Source organism: Chiloscyllium punctatum, chromosome 22 (genome assembly GCF_047496795.1).
Source record: "Chiloscyllium punctatum isolate Juve2018m chromosome 22, sChiPun1.3, whole genome shotgun sequence".
NCBI classification, from domain to species: Eukaryota; Metazoa; Chordata; class Chondrichthyes; order Orectolobiformes; family Hemiscylliidae; genus Chiloscyllium; species Chiloscyllium punctatum.
In genome coordinates, this window is record NC_092760.1 from 16,049,249 (window position 1) to 16,073,790 (window position 24,542).

The following is a 24,542-nucleotide window of genomic DNA, read 5'->3' on the forward strand; positions in this document are numbered from 1 at the left end:
CAGTTAACACTTCAAACACATCTTTAAGTGAAGAAATAACTTGCATTTTTACAGCACCTCAGGACATTGCAAAGTGCGTCACTTGATCATGTTTGAAATACGGTTGCAGCTGTAACACGGGCAACAGTAACACCCGATTTTTGCGTGACTATGTTCCACAAACAGCAATGAGACAAAGGATCAGATAATCTGTTGGAGTCCTGTTGTCTGAGAGAGAAATGTTGGGCCAAAATACCAGCGAAAATGCCCTGTTGTTCATCAGTTATGGAATATTTTATAATCACCTTTGAGACATCAGTTTAATGTCTCCTTTGATAAACAGCAGCTGTGACAGAGCAGTATTCTGTCTGTCAGCTCAGAAATGGTCTGGCATTTGTGACATATTCCACATTGTGGGTTTCAGGAGGAGAGATTGTGGAGTGACTAACAGCAGCACAAAATTTCATTCCATCATAGACACTCCTTTCCCCCCTAGTTAGACCCCAATAGTTTTCCCAGCCTTAGGTGTCTAGAGCTTCCTACATCTAAAATCTATCTATTGGATAGGAGAATTTCAGTTGTCTCAGGATGCAACATCATCCAATCCAGTCAGTTCCCACATTCATTCCATTTTCCATATGCCACATCCTACACACCCATCCCAACTTCCAAAGTGCTAATTCAGGAATACATTTCCTCAACAATTTCTTCTTAACATGCCCTGTCCAGGCTTTAGCACTGGAGGTGCCTGAGTGCATCACACGCCAAAATTTCACATGGTGTTGATGTTCCACCAGCATCATATGGCATTGTGATAAATACTGGAACAGTTTAGGATACAAGTCAGGGATTTATAGAATCCCCAGTTTTGCAGGGAAGGGAGACTTTTAATTTCTTGCAATTCCTCCCATCTTCCAACCGCAAAAGAATATAAATGCTCAGAAACAAAAGGTGCATCTGCAATGGGTAAGGGTAAGGGTCAGGGTTAGGGTTAGGGTAAAGGTTTGGGTAAGAGTTTGGGTTGTATAGGGTCAGGGTTAGGGTTAGGGTAAGGGTTACGGTTAGATAGGGTAAGGTTTAGGGTTAGGGTAAGGGTTTGGGTTAGATATGGTAAGGGTTAAGGTTAGATAGGGTAAGGGTTAGAAGTAGATCGTGCAAGGGTTTGGGTTAGAGTTAGGGTAAGGGTTTGACTTAGATAGGGTTATGTTAGGGTAAGGGTTAGGGTACGGGTAATTGATAAGGTTAGGGTTCGAGATAGAATTAGGGCTACGATTAGTTAAGATTAAGGTTAGATTTAGGGTCAAGGATAGGAAAAGTTAGGATAAGATTTAGGGTTAGCTTGAGTAACGGTAAGGGTTAGGGTTAGGTTTAGTATTTGGGTTAGATAAGATGAGGGTTAAGGTAAGTGTTAGGGCTAAGGTCATCGTTAGTGTTTGAGTTAGGGTCAAGATTAGGCCTTGGGTGTGTCAGGGAAATGGTTAGGATAAGATAGGTTTAGGGTTATGGTTAGAGATAGGGTTAATGTTAGACTAGGGTTCGGGTTAATGCAGGTAAGGGTAAGGTTTAGAGTTCGGGTTCGGGTTAGGGTTAAATAGAGTTAGGGTTAGGGTAATGGCTAGGGTCAGTGTTAGGGCAAGGGTTAAGGTAAGCCTTATGATTAGGGTCAAGATTAGGTTTAGAATTAGGGTTAGCGTTAGGTTTAAGGTTAGGGGTGGGGTTAGTTAGGATTAGGATTTGTTTAAGGGTTAATGTTAGGGTTGGGGTTGGGATTGGGACTTAGTATAGTGTAGGGCTAGGTTTCGGGTTCTGTATAGGGTTACGTTTAGGGTTCAGGTTAGCATTGGGATTTGGGTTAGAGTTAGAGTTACAGCTTCTAGACAGAACTGACCATCTGTCCCATTTAGTTTTCTCGTGAGCTCCAACTTACCTTTCATTCAAAGCGGATGGGTGACACACCTCATGACCTGATGAATTTGCAGAAGTTGGGTCAATACAGAGGAAAAAGGCTCTTTACAGGTCGATATCCACATTTCTTTATGTGTCATCATTGATTTTAGTGCATCTTGATATTTTCCTACTCTGAGTTTTGTGCCATGTCAAGATGATTTCAGTAAATGTGGTTATTTACACACAAGATTCGAACTGAGATTGGCTTTCAGTTCAGAATCGAAAGGGGGTTAGGGATGAAAAGAAAATCCCAAGAATAAGTCAAGCCAAAGTCCACAACAGCTAAGTCAATAGAACAGCAAAATAGTTGACAGCTTCTCATAATCCAAACAGAATTGGGTTTAGTACAAAAGAAGTGCCTATCCCAAATTGGCAAATGTTGCACTTGCCATGAAGCAGCAGAAACTGAAGTGAGCCAAAGTGAAACCCTAACAGCCTGAGAGCTTTAAAAGCAATTGGGAATCAAAGAAAAGATAATGAGCAGAAAAAAAAGAGGACGTGGTAGAGGTTGTCAGGTAAATCAAGGCCAATAGGGAAAGGTTCTTGTAAATATATGAAGATAAAGGGAGTGATAAGGAAGAACGTGGGTCCGTTGCTAAATGCTAGACTAATTAAATAAATAAAAATGCAGATTGTTAACTGAGAATTTGTAAACATTTTCACAGCACAGAAAAGGAACTAAACTAATATTGGAAAGAACAATGAAATTGAACAATTTAAAGGACCCAATGTTTTGTACCTTGGTCCAACAAGTCCATGCTGACCACAATCCCAAACTAAACTAGTCCCACCTGCCTGCACTTAGCCCATACCCCTCCGATCATTTCTTATTCACAAACTATGGGGCGGCACGGTGGCACAGTGGTTAGCACTGCTGCCTCACAGCGCCAGAGACCCAGGTTCAATTCCTACCTCAGGCAGCTGACTGTGTGGAGTTTGCACATTCTCCCCGTGTCTGTGCGGGTTTCCTCCCACAATCACAAAGATGTGCAGGTTAGGTGAATTGGCCATGCTAAATTACCCATAGTGTTAAGTGAAGGGGTCAATGTAGGGGAATGGGTCTGGGTGGGTTGCTCTTCAGAGACTCGGTGTGAACTTGATGGGCCGAAGGGCCTGTTTCCACACTGTAAGTAATCTAAACCTATCGGAACTGTAGCTGCTTCCACCACTGGAAGTTCATTCTATACACAAGCCACTTGCTGTGTCCCCTTAAAAATATAGCTTTGAAATCCCCCACCCTTGGGAAAAGGTACCTGCTATTCACCTTAACAATACCCCCTCCATGGTTTTATAAACCTCAATAAGGTCCCTAACCTCCCACACTCCACTGACAAGGTCCCAGCCTCTCCAGCCTCCCACTATACTTCAAGCCCTCCATTCCTGGTAACATCCTGCTAATTCTCTTCTGCACCCTCTCCAGTGCATTAATACCTTTCCTGTAATAGGGTGACCAGAACAGGACACAGAATTACTCTGTACAACCTCAAGATGACGGCCCAGCTTCTATACTCAATGCTCTGAGCAATGGAGGCAAGCATGCCAAATGCCTTCTTAATCACCCTGTCGATATGTGATGTAAACTTATGTCATTGAATCCAATATCAGTTTGTCTGGAACATAGCTGAATCAACAAATAAAGAAATAATAATCGAAGATTTAGAAATCATAATATGGTTAGGCAGAAAATATGATTTATGACATGGAGATCATGACTGACAAATCTCTAAGATTTTTGAGCATTTGTTGAGGTGCTTAGATAAAAAAAGGACCTGTAAATGGAGGATTTGATGTCCTTCCATCCAACAAGTGATCACACAAGATAAGGTTTCATGGGTCCAGCGAATAATGCACTAATCTGGACAGAGGGGAACAGCAAAAGGAACAAGCAACAGGATTAAATGAGCCATTTTCTGACTATCAATAATGTAGTACTGTCCAGAAAGTACTGGGTCCTCAGCTATTTATAATCTATAACAATGACTTTGATGGATGCAGCTTTAATGCATCCATGTTCGCTATGATATCAAGTGAGATGGAAGTGTGAGGTGTAAGGTGGCCCCATTAGGACAGTCTGCCTTTGCAATCCTGCAGTCCTTTCAGACTTTCTGCATTATACAATGCCTGCCAAGGTTTTAACTATCTACATCCCTTGGAACACACTTTGTGTCTTCCTCACAGTTTGCTTTCAGACCTATCTATATCATCAGCCATTCTCTACATCCAAGTCATTGATATAGAACCTAAATAGTCGAGGTTCCAGTCCTGATCCCAATGGCACTCCACCTAATTGCAGTTTGCCAACCAGAAGTGAACTATTTATCCAAAATCTCACTCCCCTGTTCTTCATCCATGGTTTTCACTCCAAGGGTTAGGTCACGAGTGAGTCAGGTCCTCCACCTCCAGAAATGGCTGTTGAAGGGGTGGGTGCGGAGATGGGATGGTTAAAAAAAAACCTACCTTGGTTCTTCAAGGTTTTATTATGACTTTATAAACAGAAAATGGCCTTGTAGCCATTAGTATTCATTCTGTCACTAACCCAAATGCCCCAGCATATCCTTCATCCCTTTATGTACTCAATGTCTCATTGTCACTTCCATAGCTTTCAGAAAACACAGACATAAAGAGACATGTAGAATTGAAAAACAAATCTAACAAATCTAGAATAATTCATGCAAGTCTACTGGGAAAAAAAACTCTCATTTTCAAAACATATTGAAAATGTCAAATTTTCATTACGTGGTTAATATTTTTGCAAGAACAGACTTCTAAACCAAGACAGCTTATCGTTTAAAAGCCTCTTAAAACTCTCAAGCAAAATATGAACTCTACACTCTTCGTTGCCATAAATGGATTTTAGAACTTTTGAATTTCAGCCAAGCATTTAGAATGGGTCCAATTTTATTCACAACCTTCTGGAAATGTCAACATTGTAGTCAATAGAAGCTGCAAGAACCGAGGGTTGTTAGTTTTTTTTTGAAGCTATACCAGATGGCCTGTAAGTCAATACACTCCAGCAGCAAGAACCTGCTCTGTAACCCAAACTGAAAGCTGAGAATTTTCCATTTTGCATTTTTAAAGAGTAGAGAATGTAAACAACTCAGAAAACAAGACTTCATTAGCCTTATTCACCTTTCACAAACATTTATGTGTCCTCTGTAAATTTATAACTCTCACACTATTGGCTAGGACCCTAATTGAAGCAAAACTCAGTCGCATTTCAAACAGTTCTATTGCATTTGCATTTCCAGCCTCCCTTCATATCCTGCACCCTTCCCCCATCCGCAAAAAAAATGATTTGCCAGAAATGGGCTTGGAATGTGCTATCCTTAAAGAGGTCATACAAATGTCCTGGAAATTGGGTCCCCAATCTCTGATCAACAGCTCCCCACACAAACATTACTCAGTTTAGGGACTTTTTCACAGTTCTCTCAGCTAACCCTTCCTCACAGCAGATAACACACAGCCTTCCTACACAGTATAACCACTCAGCAAATGTACTTCAAGGCCTCTGTTAAGGCAGCTGTATGGCGAAGTGCTTTGAGCTCCAAGGAACTGTTTCTATCCCCCATTTTTATTCCATCGCATGGGGAGCTACTCTGCTTCCCAGCTTTTCCAGACTGGTGACATGCTGTGCTGCAAATTGCACAATAAGGATATTTATACAGGCTGTTTGCATGCATTCTGAGTTGCCCAGCAACCTGAATAAGATATTGATTGCAGTTCCCCCCTTAAGTACAGCAGTCTGATGTTCCTTTGTGTGAGTTTTGACATCTTGATTCAATTGAATTACATGAGGTTTTGGCTCTTGATGAGAAATATCAAAATCTTATGATGAATGAAAGGCAAATAAAGAATAAAAAAAACATTTCTGTCAATAACAAAAAGAATGCACTTACTTTTTACAATGTGCAATCTGATAGACTTCCCATGGTGGCACTCAGATGTGGATTGAACTGTAATCGAGAACAAAAGCAGTTTAGTTTCTTACTCTCTTTACTTTGAAAAGGAACCTCCACATTTCTCAAGTGCTGAACTGCAACAAGTAGATGGATACCTTATTTAGATTAGGCTGCAAGGTAGACATATCCTTTCTAGAGCTAAATATTGAACCAGGATGAATAACGCAATCTTGGTCAATGATGTTAGCCAATGTGGGGTTGAAGTTCAGCTGAGGAAACTGTGTGGCCAATTGTGTTATGAAGTGCAATCTGTTTGGGTTATTGGCAGGGAATCAGATTCATCTCCCAACTTACAGCATGTCAATTTGACATGATTGAAGTAATCAAAAACCACAATTCAATGCCAGCAAAATATCTCCGATTTAATTCCAGCACCTCAAGGAATTGAATGCCTTGGTCCTTCTCTTATGTTTCTATGGGAAGAGCTGAAAATCCCCGAAAATAAGGTATGCAGTCAACATCTCTTAACTCCTAACACCCAGTGAGCTGAAATGTGGGTCTGCCTTCTGTTCTAGATGTCAGAGTTAAGATCTTCAGACCTGGCCACACCAGGTCAAATATAGGTTACCTGTGAGCTCTGTGCTGTCTCCTCATTACTGTCCTTATGGGATGCGGTCAAGTGTCTGTAATTCAGTTCACAGCCTCTGACCTCTGCAGGATCGATTCGATGGTGCACAGTCAGTTTTCTGTCTTTAAAGGTGACCTGTCTCCCTTTTGGAGAAGCTGCATTTAATAATATTTAAAATGCAGCAAAGTGAACGCTGATTCAAAGAGAAGGCTCCAGGTTGACTGTTGCAAAGCTGGAAGGATTAATGGTTATTGTGGGAAAGACGAGAGATGCTATGAGCCTTCAATGAAGTAAGGATCACCTTCGCATAGGCGAGGGAAGAGATGGGCAGACATTGTTGTTTTACCTTTTTAGCCCCAAGAATATACAAAAAAAAGGATTAAGAACCACTTGCAACCTTTGGTCTGTGCTTGTTAATGGGCTGATGTCTTGTTGTGGCCTAGTGTTCTGTGAAGGCTCCAGCTTGGGGACTGTCAGTAGGCACCTTTCTACTGTAGGTAAGGAAAGATTCTTGCTCACTTAATGCTGGAAGTCAGGCAAGCCTACGAAGTCACTGCCAATAAGGAAATCAGCCTTTCGGCTAACTTTCAGAGCCAAGAAACTTAAAATGAAGTATTTCACTACTTACGTCAGCATTACCCTTGTCATCCAACTTAACAGCCTTCGCTTCACAGAACCCAGATACACATATCTTTATTTAACTTCTTTCTTTCACTCAATTCACATTTCTAATCTGTGTTTTTCTTTTCATTCTGTTTACCATCTAATAAATCCACGCTTTCTTTAATAGAAAGAAACCTAGCTAACTTGAATTGAGAAAAGCTATCTACAAGGAAAGGGATCATTATGAAATTAGTCTTGTGTGACCAATTGACTTCAGGGTTAATAAATACAGTGAACCACTAATCTCTCTGCAAAAAAATGGAGGTACTGTTTCTAGAATTGAAATAGATTTGTGACCACACCCCATCTCCCTGCATCCCACCTCCCCCCCCCTTCCCCCCCCACCCCCCCACCACCTCCCACCCACCCCCACCCCCCACCACGAGGGACCAGTTAAAGCAAATGACATACAAATTTGTTCAGTGGTCCATTTGGTCCAATTTCTGGTGTCTGGTGGGGTTATGTGGTGCCAGGATAATGCCGAGCCTGTTGTTTCGGGCACACTCAGGGATCTCTCACACGGGTGACCTTGCCAAGAGGGCAGTGCAGCGTACCCCAGAAGAAGGAGGTGCCAAGTCTCAGCAGTGTTGTTCCCAGTGGCACAACAGAAACAAAACTCACCCTCTCACCACCCCCAAAATTTATGGCCACGTTGAAAACCTGGTGACAGTCATGCAGGTGATAATTAAAATAATGCCAAGAAAATCTAGAGGTCATAAAGGCATTGACGAAGATTACAGCATAGTGTCATAGAGTCACAAAGCATGGAAACAGACCTTTCGGTCTAAGTCATCCACGCTGATTACGTTCCTCAAACTGGATGAGTCCCATTTGCTTGTATTTGGCCCAAATCCCTCTAAATCTTTCCTATCCATTTACCTGTCCAAATGTCATTTAAATGTTGGAATTGTACTCCACCGCTTCCTCTGGCAGCTCGTTCCATATATCCATCACCCTCTTTGTGAAAGGGTTGTCCCTCAGGACCCTTTCAAATCTTTCCCATCTCACCGTAAACCTATGCCTTCTCGTTTTGGACAGCCCCACCCTGGGGAAAAGACTTTGACTATTCACCTTCACTCTACCCCTCATGATTTTATAAACCTCTGTAACCTCTTATACCCCTCAGCCTCTGCCCTCCAGGGAAAAATATCCCAGCCTATCCAGCTCTCCTTCCAACTGAAATTGTCCAATCCCAGTAATATCCTTGTAAATCTTTTTGGACCCTTTCCAGTTTAATAACATCCTTCATATGACAGGGTGACCAGAATTGTACGCAGTACTCCAAATGTAGCCTTACAATATCTTGTACGGCCACTGCATGAAATTCCAACCCCTATACTCAATGCTCTGATCAATGAAGACAAGCATGCCAACACCTTCCTCACCACCTTGGAGGCCTGTGATGCCACTTCCAAGGAACTATCTACCTGCAGCCTAGGTCTCTCTTTTCGACAGCACCCACCATGGCCCTACCCATTAGCAGCAGTTGAGCTGAGGTAAGGGCAGGGTCCGACAGTGTCTTTGAGGGCAAAACACAGTTTACTTAATGACAGGGTAGAAAATGGCTAATCTCTGGGTGAAATATAGGACAAAGATTAGGAAAAGTCTCAGCTCAATTTCAGAAAGTGAGAAGAAAAAGGATGGTCTTCACAATGAGGGAATAAAGGGGCGGCATGGTGGCTCAGTGGTTAGCACTGCTGCCTCACAGTACCAGGGTCCCATGTTCAATTCCAGCCTCAGGTGACTGTCTGTGTGGAGTTTGCACATCCTACCTGTTGTCTGTGTGGGTTTCCTCCCACAGTCCAAAGATGTGCAGGTCAGTTGATTTGGTCATGCTAAATTGCCCGTAGTGTTAGGTGCATTAGTTAGAGGGAAATGGGTCTGGGTGGATTACTCGTTGGTGTGGACTGGTTGGGCCAAAGGGCCTGTTTCCACACTGTAGGGAATCTAATCTTTAAAAACAATTTGGAGGAGGCAGCTGAGAGAACAGCTGCAGTTTCCTTAACAGTTTGATTGAACGTAAATTCTATTCATCCTATAACAGCTATCACATTATGGAGGCCCCTGTTGAGAAGGTGGAGAAACAGGTTGGAACAATAGAAGCAGCCTGAAAGGGTGGGGTCAAGCTCCCCTAGAACCAAGATTTTTAGTTTTAGCCTTCGGTAGCAGTCACTGGGGTCTTTTTCTTCTTCTCGCTATTATAGCTAAAAGCTGGGATTCTCTTTCTGCTGCTAGAATTGCATGTGAGGCAATCAATTTTACTGAGTTTGCCTTTCTCAAGTGCGTATTTATGGGATATTACTATATTGGAACAGTTAATTTGTAGAAGTTAATATATCTATTATTTTGTTATGCATTTGAATAGAGTAACAGTTAAGTCAACTCTTTCTTTTATTTTGTTTATATTTTACGAAAAAAATATGTTGTGTTTCAAACCTGGCATTTTGACCAATCAAATTGCACCTGAAAAACAACGCCTTACACTTATATTTAAAGTTAGAAATAGTTAGGGTCTAGATTATCTTCTGAATATATCTGACAGAGTTTGATTTGGTCCATGATACAAGAAGTAGCATGTTGTTGAGAGACATGAGGGAGCTAAGATAAACGCTCAAAGATATCGGAGGTATAGATAGAAAGGCAGGAAGGAAAAGCATTTAAGGTCATTCCTTGGTAATGAGTGAGTATAGCAAAGTGGAGCCAGGCAAACACTGTTCCACCCAGCTGGACAACAACCGAGAGAGGCTTTTGAAGAGGACAATGCAGCCAATCATGTTACTGGCTGCAGACAGGTTCAAAAGGATGACTTTGGATGGTTTGCTAAGGTCAGAGCCACAGAGCATGCTATTTGCAAGGTTTATAAAGGATGTCTGTGGTTGGCAAATGTAGCTTTCAGGTCCCCGCCCCAAACTGAGATAATTCCACTGGCAAGATCGCCGACAAAAAAGAAGGCCAAAATAATGTTCGAGGGAGTTTACTTCTGATGGTACAATATTCACAAAACTGAAAATCTGATGAAAGGAACAATTAAATGATAAAAAAAATCAAAGAATCGCACAAGCATACAGTTGCGAAATACAGTCTGATACAGATTGAACCTCCATCCATTTGAATGGCTCTGTCAATGCTCATTCTATGACTGTTCAGACACAGCATTGATTCCACTGGAAGCAAGCCAATCACAAACAGCTCAATAAAACCACGCACATTTATTCAGGTGGCACTGATCAGACAGAGATTTAATATTTCATCACTTTTGCAGGTCCCTCAGCTGCCTGTAAGCTCAGGCTGTACCATACAGGGCCCTTGAGATATGACTGGCAGGAAGCAAGTTGTTCAGGAATAGGAACCTAGAACACACCCATTACAACATTGGACAGGGGAACCTAGCAAATCATTCCCACCAGGCTAGAGAGTAATCAGTGCTGAACTCAGAGTGGCATTAGTGTTAGACTCCAGAGAGACAAATACAACATTCCAGAGGGGTGGAGTGGGAGTGTGGGAAGATTAGGGTCGGACTGTGGGTGATTAGGGCTGGACTGTAGGAGGATTAGAGATGGAGTGCAGGAGGGATTACAATTGGACTGTGGGGCAATTAGGATCAGACTGTGGGGTGATTCATGGTGGATTTGGAATAATTAATACGGGGATATGAAGTGATTAATACTGGAGTGAGGAGTGATTAATACTGGAGTGAGGAGTGATTAATACTGGAAGGAGGATTGATCAATAATGGAGAGTAGAAGGGATTAATTCTGGAGTGAGGGCTTATCAATACTAAAGTGTGGATTGATTAAAACTGGAATATGGACAAATTGATACTGGAGTGTGAATTGAGCAATACTAGATTGATTAATATTGGAGTGAGGAATGATTAATGCTGGAGTGTGGATTATTTAATACTAGAGAGTGGAGGGATTAATATTGGAGTGAAGATTGATTAATACTGGAATGGGGATTGATTAACAATGGAATGAGCAGAGATTAATACTAGAGTATGGAGTGATTAGTACTGGAGTAAGGAGTGATTAATACTGGACTGGAGAGTGATCAACACTGGAGTGAGATTTCATTAACACTAGAATAGACAGTGATAAATACTGGAGTAAGGAGAGATTAATACTAGAGTGTGGATTGATTAATAATGGAGTTAAGATTTTATTAACACTGGAGAGGGGAGTGATTAACACTTGGTGTGGATTGGTTAATACTGGAGCGAGGATTGACTAACACTGGTGTGAGGATTCATTAATACTACAATGTGGATCAATTAATATTAGAGTGGGGAGCTATTACGACTGGAGTGAGGATTTGTTAATTTTGGAGTGAGGATTGATTAATACTGGAGTGGGGGAGATTAATATTGAAGTGAGGAGTGATTGATACTGAAGTGGGGAGAGATTAATGCTGGAGTGAGAAGAGATTAATACTGGTGTGAGAAGATATTAATATTGGAGTATGGACTGATTAACACAGAAGTGAGGATTGATTAATACTAGAGTCAGGGGTGATTCATACTATAGTGGGGCGAGATTAATATTGGAATGAAGAGTGAGTAATACTGGATTAGGGAGAGATTAATACTGGAGTGAGGAGAATTTAATACTGGAGTGGAAAGAGATTACGACTGGGGTGAGGAGAGATTAACACTGGAGTGTGGAGAGATTAATACTGGAATGAGGAGAGATTAATACTGGAGTGTGGAGAAATTAACACTGGAGTGAGGAGAGATTAATACAGGAGTATGGAGTGATTAATACTGGAGTTTGGAGAAATTAACACTGGAGTGAAGAGAGATTAATACAGGAGCATGGAGTGATTAATACAGGAGCATGGAGTGATTAATGCTGGAGTCTGGAGGGATTACTACTGGAGTGTGGAGTGATTAATACTGAAGTGTGGAGTGATTAATACTGGAGTGTGGAGAGATAATCACTGGAGTGTGGAGAGATAATCACTGGAGTGTGGAGAGATTATCACTGGAGTGTGGAGTGATTAATACTGGAGTGCAGAGTGTTTAATACTGGTGTGAGGAGAGATTAGTACTGGAGTGTGGATAGATTATCACTGGAGTGTGGAGTGATTAACACTGGAGTGAGGAATGATTATCACTGGAGTATGGAGAGATTATCACTGGAGTGTGGAGAGATTATCACTGAGTGAGGAGTGATTAATACTGGAATGTGGAGTAATTAATACTTGAATGTGGAGGGATTATCACTGGAGTGAGGAGTGATTAATACTGGAGTATGGAGTGATTAATGCTGGTGGGGAGAGATTAGTACTGGAGTGAGGAGTGATTAATACTGGAATGTGGAGTGATTAGTACTGGAGTGGGGAGAGATTAGTACTGGAGTGGGGAGTGATTAATGCTGGAGTGTGGAGAGATTATCACTGTGTGGAGAGATTATCACTTGTTGGGAGTGATTAATATTGGAGTGTGGAGTGATAATTACTGGAGTGATAATTACTGGAGTGATGAGTGATTAGTACTGGAGTGTGGAGTGATAATTACTGGAGTGATGAGTGATTAGTACTGGAGTGGGGAATGATTAATGCTCGAGTGTGGAGAGATTATCACTGGAGTGTGGCGAGATTATCACTGGTGGGGAGTGATTAATACTAAAGTGAGGAGTGACTAATACTGGAGTGTGGAGAGATTATCACTGGAGTGTGGAGAAATTATCACTGAAGTAAGGAGTGATTAATACTGGAGTGTGGAGTGATTATCACTGGAGTGTGAAGAGGTTAACACTGGAGTGAGGAGAGATTAGTACTGGAGTGTGGAGTGATTAATACTGGATGAAGGAGAGATTAGTACTGGAGTGTGGAGTTAATGCTGGAATGTGGAGTGATTAATAGTGGAGTGTGGTGAGATTAATACTTGATGGGTAGATATTAATACTTGGGTGTGGAGTGATTAAAACTGGAGTGTGGAGTGATAATTACTGGAATGAGGAGTGACTATTACTGGTGTGTGGAGAGATTATCACTGGAGTGTGGAGAGATTAATACTGGAGTGTGAAGAGGTTAATACTGGAGTGAGGAGAGATTAGTACTGGAGTGTGGAGAGATTACCACTGGAGTGTGGAGAGATTATCACTGAGTGAGGAGTGATCAATACTGGAGTGAGGAGTGATTAAAACTGGATTGTGGAGAGATTAACTCTGGAGTGAGGAATAAATAATACTGGAGTGTGGTGAGATTAGTATTGGAGTGTGGTAAAATTAATATTGGATTGTGGAGAGATTAACACTGGAGAATGGCGAGATTGATACTGGAGTGAGGAGAGATTACTACCGGAGTGAGGAGTAATTATTACTGGAGTGAGGAGTAATTATTACTGGAGTGAGGAGTAATTATTACTGGAGTGGGGAGTGATTATTACTGGAGTCAGGAGAGATTAGTACTGGAGTGTGGAGTGATTAATACTGGAGTGTGGAGAGATTATCACTGGAGTGAGGAGTAATTAATACTGGAGGGTGGAGAGGTTAGTACTGGAGTGTGGAGTGATTAATATCGGAGTGTGGAATGATTATCACTGGAGTGTGGAGAGATTATCACTAGAGTGTGGAGAGGTTATCACTGGAGTGAGGAGAGATTAGTACTGGAGTGTGGAGTGATTAATACTGGAAGAAGGAGAGATTAGTACTGGAGTGTGGAGTTGTTAATGCTGGAGTGTGGAGTTGTTAATGCTGGAGTGTGGAGTGATTAATACTGGAGTGTGAAGAGGTTAATACTGGAGTGTGGAGAGATTATTACTGGAGTGTGGAGAGATTACCACTGGAGTGTGGAGAGATTATCACTGAGTGAGGAGTGATCAATACTGGAGTGAGGAGTGATTAAAACTGGATTGTGGAGAGATTAACTCTGGAGTGAGGAATAAATAATACTGGAGTGTGATGAGATTAGTATTGGATTGTAGTGAGATTAACACTGGAGTGTTGTGAGATTAATACTGGATTGTGGTGAGATAAATATTGGAGTGTGGTGAGATTAATGTTAGAGTGTGGTAAGATTAATATTGGATTGTGGAGAGATTAACACTGGAGAATGGCGAGATTGATACTGGAGTGAGGAGAGATTACTTCTGGAGTGAGGAGTAATTATTACTGGAGTGAGGAGTAATTATTACTGGAGTGGGGAGTGATTATTACTGGAGTAGGGAGAGATTAGTACTGGAGTGTGGAGTGATTAATACTGGAGTGTGGAGAGATTATCACTGGAGTGAGGAATGATTAATACTGGAGGGTGGAGAGATTAGTACTGGAGTGTGGAGTGATTAATACTGGAGTGTGGAGAGATTATCACTGGAGTGTGGAGAGATTATCACTGGAGTGTGGAGAGGTTATCACTGGAGAGAGGAGTGATTAATACTGGAGTGGGGACAGATTAATACTGGAGTGAGGAGAAATTAACACTGGAATGATGAGGGATTAACAGGAGTGTGAGGAGAGATTAATACTGGAGTGAGGAGAGATTAATATTGGAGTGTAGAGAGATTAATATTGGAGTAAGGAGAAATTAATGCTGGAGAGAGGAATGATTAATACTGGAGTGTGCAGAGATTAGTACTGGAGTGAGGAGTGATTAATACTGGAGTGTGGAGTGATTAGTACTGGAGTGTGGATTGATTTTTACTGGAGTGGGGAGAGATTAATACTGGATTGTGGAGAGATTAATATTAGAGTGTGGTGGGATTAATATTGGATTGTGGAGGGATTAACACTGGAGAATGGCGAGATTAGTACTGGAGTGAGGAGAGATTAGTACTGGAGTGAGGAGTGATTAGTACTGGAGTGGGGAGTGATTATTTGTGGAGTGGGGAGAGATTAGTACTGGAGTGTGGAGTGATTATTACTGCAGTGGGGAGAGATTAGTACTGGAGTGGGGAGTGATTATTACTGCAGTGGGGAGAGTATAGTACTGGAATGGGGAGTGATTATTACTGCAGTGGGGAGAGATTAGTACTGGAGTGGGGAGTGATTATTACTGGAAGTATGGAGTGATTATTGCTAGAGTGAGGATGCCTGGTGAATTCTCAATCGCGTGATGTCGACACAAACCAATTGCAAAACTCTCGGCTTCTCTATTTACATTATTTTTACAACTTCTCTCAGCTACTGCAGGCTGTCTGAAATTTTTGTAACAGAAGCTTTGTAAGTTTTTTTTTCTGACAGGTTTCTCTAAGAGTAGCTGTTTTCTCAAATCGAATGCAGCTGCTCTCAATGTCCTGGTTAAACCCATTTAAACTTCAATGTTCCGAACTCCAAAATAAAGAGAAGGTCAAGGGCTGGGGTGGAGAGAAAAGAAATTAATCAATAAAGATGTGAGCCTTTCAATCTGACTCGCTCCTTCAAGGTAGAATTGCTTTAATCTGGCTACTTTTGCTGCTTGTCTTCAGTTGGGGCTGACTGACAGTCTCACTGGCTGCTTCTGTCTGTCATAATGTCTGATGCAATTATTGTTATATAACATGTTTATATTCGAGCAAAAATTGAATTAACAGTAATTTGATGCACATAAAGTGACACAAGTGTCATATAACCTGGAACTTGTTTGCTACTTCTCCATAATTGAACATTTTGACCTAAACTGAGACAGCCTTGGGGATCAGTACAGCACGTCCACAATTTGTCCCTTACCTCTTTCCCATGCAAACATTTACTTCTGGTGTGTCTAGATATGGTGGACCTTATAACTAAACACTCATCAGAAAATAAGCCAAATCCAGTAGTTCCCATACAATGGCAGATTATCAATGAACTCATCATCCAAAATTGAATCAAACTCATGCCAGTGGCCAGAAAAGCTGCCAGTGCTCCTTCTCACTATCACCAGTGTCCCTTACCGCTGAATGATACTTGCCGAAGGGTGACACCACCCTATAACCTCCTGAATCACTGAATTCTCCTTCCTAGAAAACCTACATATTCCTCCATCAAAGGATCTGCACTCTGCAACAGTCAAAGTTAACTTTACAGTTCAACACATGGCTTACTGTTATAGCACAGTTTCATATACTGTCAACAGGCTCCACAGCTCGTTGCACTCATACAGTGGCCCTTCACACCATCATGTTTGTACTGCCGAAGCTGCGTTATATCTACTTTAATCCCACTGGTACAGTCCCACAGATATACAGCTGTGTTCAATTCTGAATAGAGCTCATTGCTACTGTATTGTCCCACAAACAGCACATTGTGAGAGTAATCCTGAAACCTGTTCATTGTAATGGTAGTCGCACACAACCAAGTCATAGAACCCTACAGTGTGGAAACAGGCCATTTGGCCCAACAAGTCCACACCGACCCTCCGAATAGTATCTCACCCAGACCCATTCCCCTACCTTATAATTCTATTTGTTTTAAAATAGTGATGGAAAAGGATAGACCAGATCTAAAAGTTGAAGTTCTAAATTGGAGAAAGACCAATTTTGACAGTATTAGGCAAGAACTTTCATTTGCTGATTGGAGGCAGATGTTCGCAGGTAAAGGGACGGCTGGAAAATGGGAAGCCTTCAGAAATGAGATAACAAGAAACCAGAGAAAGTATATTTCTGTCAGGGTGAAAGGGAAGGTTTAGGGAATGCTGGATGACTAAAAAAATTGAGGGTTTGGTTAAGAAAAAGAAGGAAGCGTATGTCAGGTACAGACAGGATAGATCGAGTGAATCCTTAGAAGAGTATAAAGGAAGTACTTAAAAGGGAAATCAGGAGGGTAAAACGGGGACATGAGATAGCGTTGGCAAATAGAATTAAGGAGAATCCAAAGAGTTTTTACAAATATATTAAGGACAAAAGTGGAACTAGGAAGTGAATAGGGCCCCTCAAAGATCAGCAAGGTGGCCTTTGTGTGGAGCCGCAGAAAATGGGGGAGATACTAAATGAATATTTTGCATCAGTATTTATTGTGGAAAAGGAGATGGAAGATATAGACCGTAGGGAAATAGATGGTGACATCTTGCAAAATATCCAGATTACAGAGGAGGAAGTGCTGGATTTCAAAAGTGTGGTGCTGGAAAAACACAGCTGGCCAGGCAGCATCCGAGGAGCAGGAGAATTGACATTTCAGGCATAAGCCCTTCTTCAGGAAGTGCTGGATGTCTTGAAACAGGTAAAGGTGGATAAATCCCCAGGACCTTATCAGGTGTACCCGAGAACTCTGTAGGAAGCTAGAAAAGTGATTGCTGGGCCTCTTGCTGAGATATTTGTATCATCGATAGTCACAGGTGAGGTGCTGGAAGACTGGAGGGTGGCAAACGTGGTACCACTGTTTAAAAGACAAGCCAGGAAACTATAGACTGGTGAGCCTGACCTCAGTGGTGGGCAAGTTGTTGGAGGGAATCCTGAGGGACACAATGTACATGTATTTGGAAAGGCAAGGACTGATTATGGATAGACAACGCGGATTTGTGTGTGAGAAATCATGTCTCACAAACTTGATTGAGATTTTTGCAGAAGTAAGAAAGAGGATTAATGAGGGCAGAGCAGTAGATGTGATGTAAGGTTCCCCATGGGTGACTGATTAGTAAGGTTAGATCTCATGGAATACAGGGAGAACTAGCCATTTGGGTACAGAGCTGGCTCAAAGGTAGAAGACAGAGGGTGGTGGTGGAGGGTTGATTTTCAGACTGGAGGCCTGTGACCAGTGGAGTGCCACAAGGATCAGTGCTGGGTCCTCTACTTTTTGTCATTTACATAAATGATTTGGATGCGAACATAAGAGGTACAGTTAGTAAGTTTGCAGATGACACCAAAATTGGAGGTGTAGTGGACAGCGAAGAGGGTTACCTCAGATTACAACAGGATCTGGACCAGATGGGCCAATGAGCTGAGAAGTGGCAGATGGAGTTTAATTCAGATAAATGCGAGGTGCTGCATTTTGGGAAAGCAAATCTTAGCAGGACTTATACACTTAATGGTAAGGTCCTAGGGAGTGTTGCTGAACAAAGAGACCTTGGAGTGCAGGTTCATAGCTCCTTGAAAGTGGAGTCGCAGGTAGATAGGATAGTGAAGAAGGTGTTTAGTATGCTTTCCTTTATTGGTCAGAGTATTGAGTACAGAAGTTGGGAGGTCATGTTGCGGCTGTACAGGACATTGGTTAGGCCACTGTTGGAATATTGCATGCAATTCTGGTCTCCTTCCTATCGGAAAGATGTTGTGAAACTTGAAAGGGTTCAGAAAAGATTTACAAGGATGTTGCCAGGGTTGGAGGATTTGAGCTATAGGGAGAGGCTGGGGCTGTTTTCCCCTGGAAAGTCGAAGGCTGAGAGGTGACCTTATAGATGTTTACAAAATTATGAGGGGCGTGGATAGGTTAAATAGGCAAAGTCTTTTCCCTGTGTTCGGGGAGTCCATAACTAGAGGGCATAGGTTTAGGGTGAGAGGGGAAAGCTATAAAAGACACCTAAGGGCAACTTTTTCACGCAGAGGGTGGTATGTGTATGGAATGAGCTGCCAGAGGAAGTGGTGGTGTCTAGTACAATTGCAACATTTACGGGGCATTTGGATGGATATACGAATAGGAAGGGTTTGGAGGGATATGGGCCGGGTGCTGGCAAGTGGGACTAGATTGGGTTGGGATATCTGGTCAGCATGGACGGGTTGAACCGAAGGGGCTATGACTCTACATTTACCCTAACTAATGCACCCTAATCTACATATCCCTGAACACGATGGGCAATTTAGCATGGCCAATTTACCTAACCTGCACATCTTTGGACTGTGAGAGGAAACTGGTGCACCTGGAGGAAACCCACGCAAACACAAGGAGAATATACAAACTCCACACAGACAGTCGCCCAAGGCTGGAATTGAAACTGGGTCCCTGGTGCTGTGAGGCAACAGCTCATTGTAATGGTATAGTTTTATGCTTAGCTTATTACTTCCAAGCCCAATGACCAGTTCCTGGGCAAAATTCCCAATGTTGCTACAGTTCCAAATAAGACAATTCAAATTGTTGAGATCCCAAGAGCAGATGGTTGAATTGTCCCCACTTGTTCAGGCAACCCTCCAATCGGATGGTCATATTTTAGAAAGCATGTCTAACCATTAAGTGTATAATCCAGTGGCACAGTGGTTAGCACTGCTGCCTCACAGCGCCAGAGACCCGGGTTCAATTCCCACCTCAGGCGACTCTCTGTGTGGAGTTTGCACATTCTCCCCGTGTCTGCGTGGGTTTCCTCCGCGTGCTCCGGTTTCCTCCCACACTCCAAATATGTGCAGATCAGGTGAATTGGCCATGCTAAATTTCCCGTAGTGTTAGGTAAGGAGTAGGGGTATGGGTGGGTTGTGCTTCGGTGGGGCGGTATGGACTTGTTGGGCCGAAGGGCCTGTTTCCACACTGTAAGTAATCTCTTCTGGAAGCCTTCCTCCCAATCCAAAGAAATTTATCTTTTAAAGGCACCATTTCAACTAAGCTGTCTTAAATTAGCGAAAGTGGTGATTTTATTAATTGCTAAATGTGAGAAGAGATAGTAACAAAGTACACATACATACAGATTAGAAATACATGATAAATCCAACAGGATAAATGTTTAAAAAAGATAAACAGATCAGTCTCTCCTACCATTAGAAGCTGAACAGTGGATTAAAATTCTTGGCTTTGTGGGTTGATTGGAACATTTTTATCCTGATTCTTTTCAGTAGTAGTGGTCAGGCAGCACTCAGACTAAGAAAGAGCTTTTTCCTATACTGCAGGGGTGCTTCAATAACAAATGTTAGAACTGTGACTCTCACAGCATACAAGTCCTGCATGGAGACTTCGGGCCACCACCTTTGTAGATTGGTCCCAAAAGGACTTCTTACAGACAGCAACTGCATTTATATCTATGATCATCATCTCTGTCTGCAGCAGGCTTCTTTTAGAAGTCACACTTTGGAATTAAAAGTGAACAATATACGTGGTTCTTATCTGCCATCATGACACATTCTGCACAGGTTGGATGAAACAGAATCTATTATCATTTCATTACAAAGAAGGAAAATAAAAATAAAATGCTATGCTCTAACACATTTCCTCCCCTATATTGTGAATGCAGGTCCAGTGTTTCACTTCTGACCTACTGCACTGTGGTGAACACAGCTCTGAAGTACAGTGGGCACCCTTACTGGTGCGTGGCTGACTTGGGCTGTGGTAGAATTGAAAGATAAGTGCAATAAGATCCAGCTGAATGCTGAGATCATCTCTGTCCAATTTTGATACTTTTCACAAACAGCATGGTGTGATTCTCACTAAGCAATGATGAGACACCAATTGACGGGATTAACACTTATCAAATGCCTTGTTAATAACACAACTTGCCTCATTAATATTCAGACTCACCTTTCCAAACGCTCCAATCAAGCTCAACATTGAGAAATCTCAACAAGGAAACCACAGCAAGTACCTGGGGGGAGGGCTATCAGCACACTGCTTACTCTGAATGACCTCCATGTTCCCTACAACTGAACCCCAGCCCAGGGCACCTCCCCAGCTGCCAGACCAAGTACCTCTCCTCACTCTGAGACCAATCAGCCCATCATGACCATTCTGGTATGCCTTCTCTACACTGGCAGTGCGCTCTGGGAGGACATTCCTGTATTATTGGAAACACCAGAAACTAGCAGTGATAGGCTGCAGTATGGACACTTTGCGAATAGGGGCAGGGCCTCAGCTCTCAGACTGGGCCAGGCTGGCACTTGCTCTCTTACAGTCTGCTCACTTAGAACCTACCTGCTTGTTCACAGCACCTCTGCCTTACTCCTGCCTTGCCTTGTCATGCCACAGTCACAGAAATAGGCAAGTGAAAAGTATTCCATCACACTCCTGACTTGCGCCTTGTGGATAATGGACAGGCTTTGGGGAGTTGGGAGATGAGTTAGTCTAAGCAGTATTCCTAGCCTCTGAACTGCTCTTGTAGCTACTGTGTTTATGTAGTGAATCTAGTTGACTTTCTAGTCAATGCTAACTCCTTGCCCCCAATACCCATTGATTCCAGTTTGTATACACAGCTCTCTAATACAGCATTTCACTCCTGCTCTATTACTTGTTTGTGAGTACAGCTCTCTATTGTAGTATTTCATTCCTGTTCTATTATATGCTTTTCTTTACTCTGTTCCCAATGGTCTTTTAATATCAGAGTAGCATCATTATTTACATCGTCTTTATTCACATGTTAAAATTCCATTATAGCATAATATCGTTTCTTTTAATTTACAGTCCGACATACATCCTATTGCTACAGTATATTCTGATTTTAGATTAGATTCCCTACAGTGTGGAAACACATCATTTGGTCCAACAAATCTACACTGACCCTCCGAAGAGTAACCCACCCAGACCCATTCCCCTACCCTACATTTACCTCTGACTAATGCACCCAATTTACACATCCCTGAACACTACGGGCAATTAGCATGGCCAATTTACCTAACCTGCACATCTTTGGACTGTGGGAGAAAACCGAAGCACCCGGAGGAAACCCACGCAGACACGGGGAGAATGTTCAAACTCCACACAGTCACCCGAAGAGGGAATCGAACCTGGGTCCCTGGCGCTGTGAGGCAGCAGTGCTAACCACTGAGCCACCTTGCCCCCCTCCCCCATTACTGTTTGTTTTATATTACAGCCCCATGTATACCCCAGTACTGTAGTACATTCCAATTTCCAGTTCATGTCTGTAATAGTCCTCCAAGCAGCTCATTTCCACATTCTGGGTAATGGGTGTTGTTAGTTCTTTCTACACCAATCTGACCCTCAGCCCGCCCCACACCCCCACACCCCCCACCCCACCGCCCCGGCTGCCTATCTTTACGATGTATGCCTAGCTGTACAAGTGTAGATGTTATCATAACTCAGTCTAGGAACTCAATGAAGCAATCACAGCAGGGTTTGCTGTCTGGTGACAAGTTAAACATGGAACCCAATTGTTTACCTATTTATTCAGTAATGTGGGCTGATTGTTATCTGACTTCCTCTACTCCAGTGGGGATTAGCTAACTCAGCACTGAATTCCATTCAAATAAGTACCTTCCCAGTCAATATGCTTAATGTGGCTGATTATGCCCCTGCCCAGCAAATAATTCTCAGCAGAATCACCACGTACCAAGCATGGTTATTGTTACTTTGTTTTCCTCTTTTAATTGATTCCTGATCGCAGCTCACAGCTCAGCAGAAATGGAGGCAGCTGAACAGGACAAATGCTATGTCAGAGGATATTTGCTCTTTGATCAGAGCTTTGGGAATAACTAGTCAGCAGTTTCTATGCTTTCAAATGTATCCCCTTGTTTCAAGAATTGGAGTATAATTTGTACATAAATGGACACAACCGATTGTGAAACTGTTAAGCAGCTCTGATGTGAATGCAACATGTTTGCATTTGTGACACTGAGAAGCTCAACTGTGTACACAGCATCGATTTGTGGTAATTTTCACATCATTTGTGGGGAGCATTGAACATTTGCGATCAAAGGCTACCTACAAAGAGAATTATATCAGAGGATGCAATTTCGCAGAAATTAGTGTGAAGTTTGTGTGACTGGACCAAAGCCATTATTTTCATTCCAAGCAAAGGCACCCACTCAGCTTCATGTACTCCGACAGCACACCCCTCTATTGATTTACACCAGTATTTTAGGTTTGCTCAGAATATAATTCTTTATCACTTTGAGTCTGTCCAAGCTGTAAGCGATTTCATCATCTTCTATAAGTCCTCTCATAACCGACAATTCAGAATTAAAGGGAACACCATGGGATCTAAACAGTACTTGAGTGTACAGAGTAAGGTAAATAAAGTTTGCGAGTTGCAGGTGAGGGTAGTCATGTACAAATATGATGTTGTAACAGTAATAGAGACCAATATTCTCAGTGTCAGATCAAACAGATGCAGAGCTCCACATTTAATGCAATAAAATGATTATGTATAGTCTGTGCCTGTGTCTGTGTTTCCTGTAATTTGCCTTGTAATGCTTCAAAGCTTCATCTTAATCAATTTACTATAATAGTGAAAACATTTCTTTCACTTCCATCAATTTTGTTTCAGCAATGTAGTCATTGCTGGCTGGGTTAGCATTTATTGCCTGTCCCTAGATGACCTTGAGAAGGTGATGGTGAGCTTTGACCCAGCAACAGTGAAGAAATGGCCATATGTTTCCAAGTCAGGGTGGTGTTTTGCTCAGAGAGAACTTACAGGGGGTGGTGTTCCCATGTATCTGCTGCCCTTGTCCTTCTAGATGGAAACGGGCTTGAGTTTGGAAGGTGTTGCCTGAGGAACCTTGATTAATTTTCTGCAGTGAATTTGTTCAGTTTCAAATACTGTCTCAAGAAACATCACATCCTTGGCCCAAAACTGGTTCGAGTGCCTTAGAAATCTGTACCATTCCCTCAGCACTGCATCCAGATTCTGCTACTGTCAAAACCATACATATGACGGGTAGTGATCCAAATATTGTGTGTTTAGCTCCATTTTGGAGACAGACATTTTGATATTGGAATTAATCAATACGTCACATGTAGACACTGTGTCTAAGAAAGCATTTAGCATGCTTGCCTTCATTGCTCAGATTTTTGTGTATGGGAGTTGGAACTCATGTTGAAGATGTACAAGATGTTGGGAAGGCCTCTTCTAGCATAAGTTAACAATCAGGTTATAGTCCAACAGGTTTATTGAAAGTACAAGCTTTCAAATAAACCTAATGGATGTTAACCTGTTTTGTGATTTTTAACGCCGGCACCTCCACAACCTCTAGAGTAGTGTGTGCAATCCTGTTTGCCCTGTTCTAGGAAGGATATTGTTCAGCTGGAAAGGGTTCAGAAGAGATTTCGCAGGGTGTTGCCAGGAATGGAGGGTTTGATATATGAGGAGAGGCTGGATAGGCTGGGACTTTTTTCACTGGAGAGAAGGAGGTTGAAAGGTGACCTTATAGAGATTTATAAAATCATGAGGGATGTAAATAAGGTGAATACCAGGTGTCTTTTCCCTAGGGTGGGGGATTTCAAGACTGGGGGGCATATTTTTAAGGTGAGAGGAGGAAGATTTTAAAAAGACATATGGGGCAATTTGAATGACACAAAGAGTAGTTTGTGTGTGGAATGAGCTTCCAGAGGAAGTTGTGGATGTGGGTACAGTTACACCATTTAAAAGACATTAGATAAGTACATGAACAAGAAATGTTTGGAGGGACATGAGCCAGCAGAGGCAAGTGAGACTAGTTTAGGTCGGGATTATGTTCGGCATGGACTTTTTGGACCGAAGGGTCTGTTTCCGTGCTGTATGACTCTGTTACTCTATCTCATTGAAGTATGAACTTAAAAAAAACAAGATTTTCCCAAATCAAAATGATTTTTGTGTTCACATTTATAATATGGCATTACCAAACTCTGAAGTGTCAACATACCGAGACCTCAAGAAAGATAGGAAATGAGAACATGGGGTCAGGATAGAAG

The 24,542-nt window shown here is 42.2% G+C and overlaps 1 protein-coding gene across 1 annotated transcript in view; it reads right to left on the bottom strand.

Moving 5' to 3' along the window:
- The window catches only part of LOC140493430 (tetraspanin-18B-like), a 202,605-nt gene that overhangs the window by 163,205 nt on the left and 14,858 nt on the right, over positions 1–24,542 (bottom strand). The window contains exon 2 of the mRNA XM_072591856.1: positions 5,823–5,879. The gene's annotated coding sequence lies outside the window, so the exon portion shown is untranslated. The remainder of the gene's footprint in view (positions 1–5,822; positions 5,880–24,542) is intronic.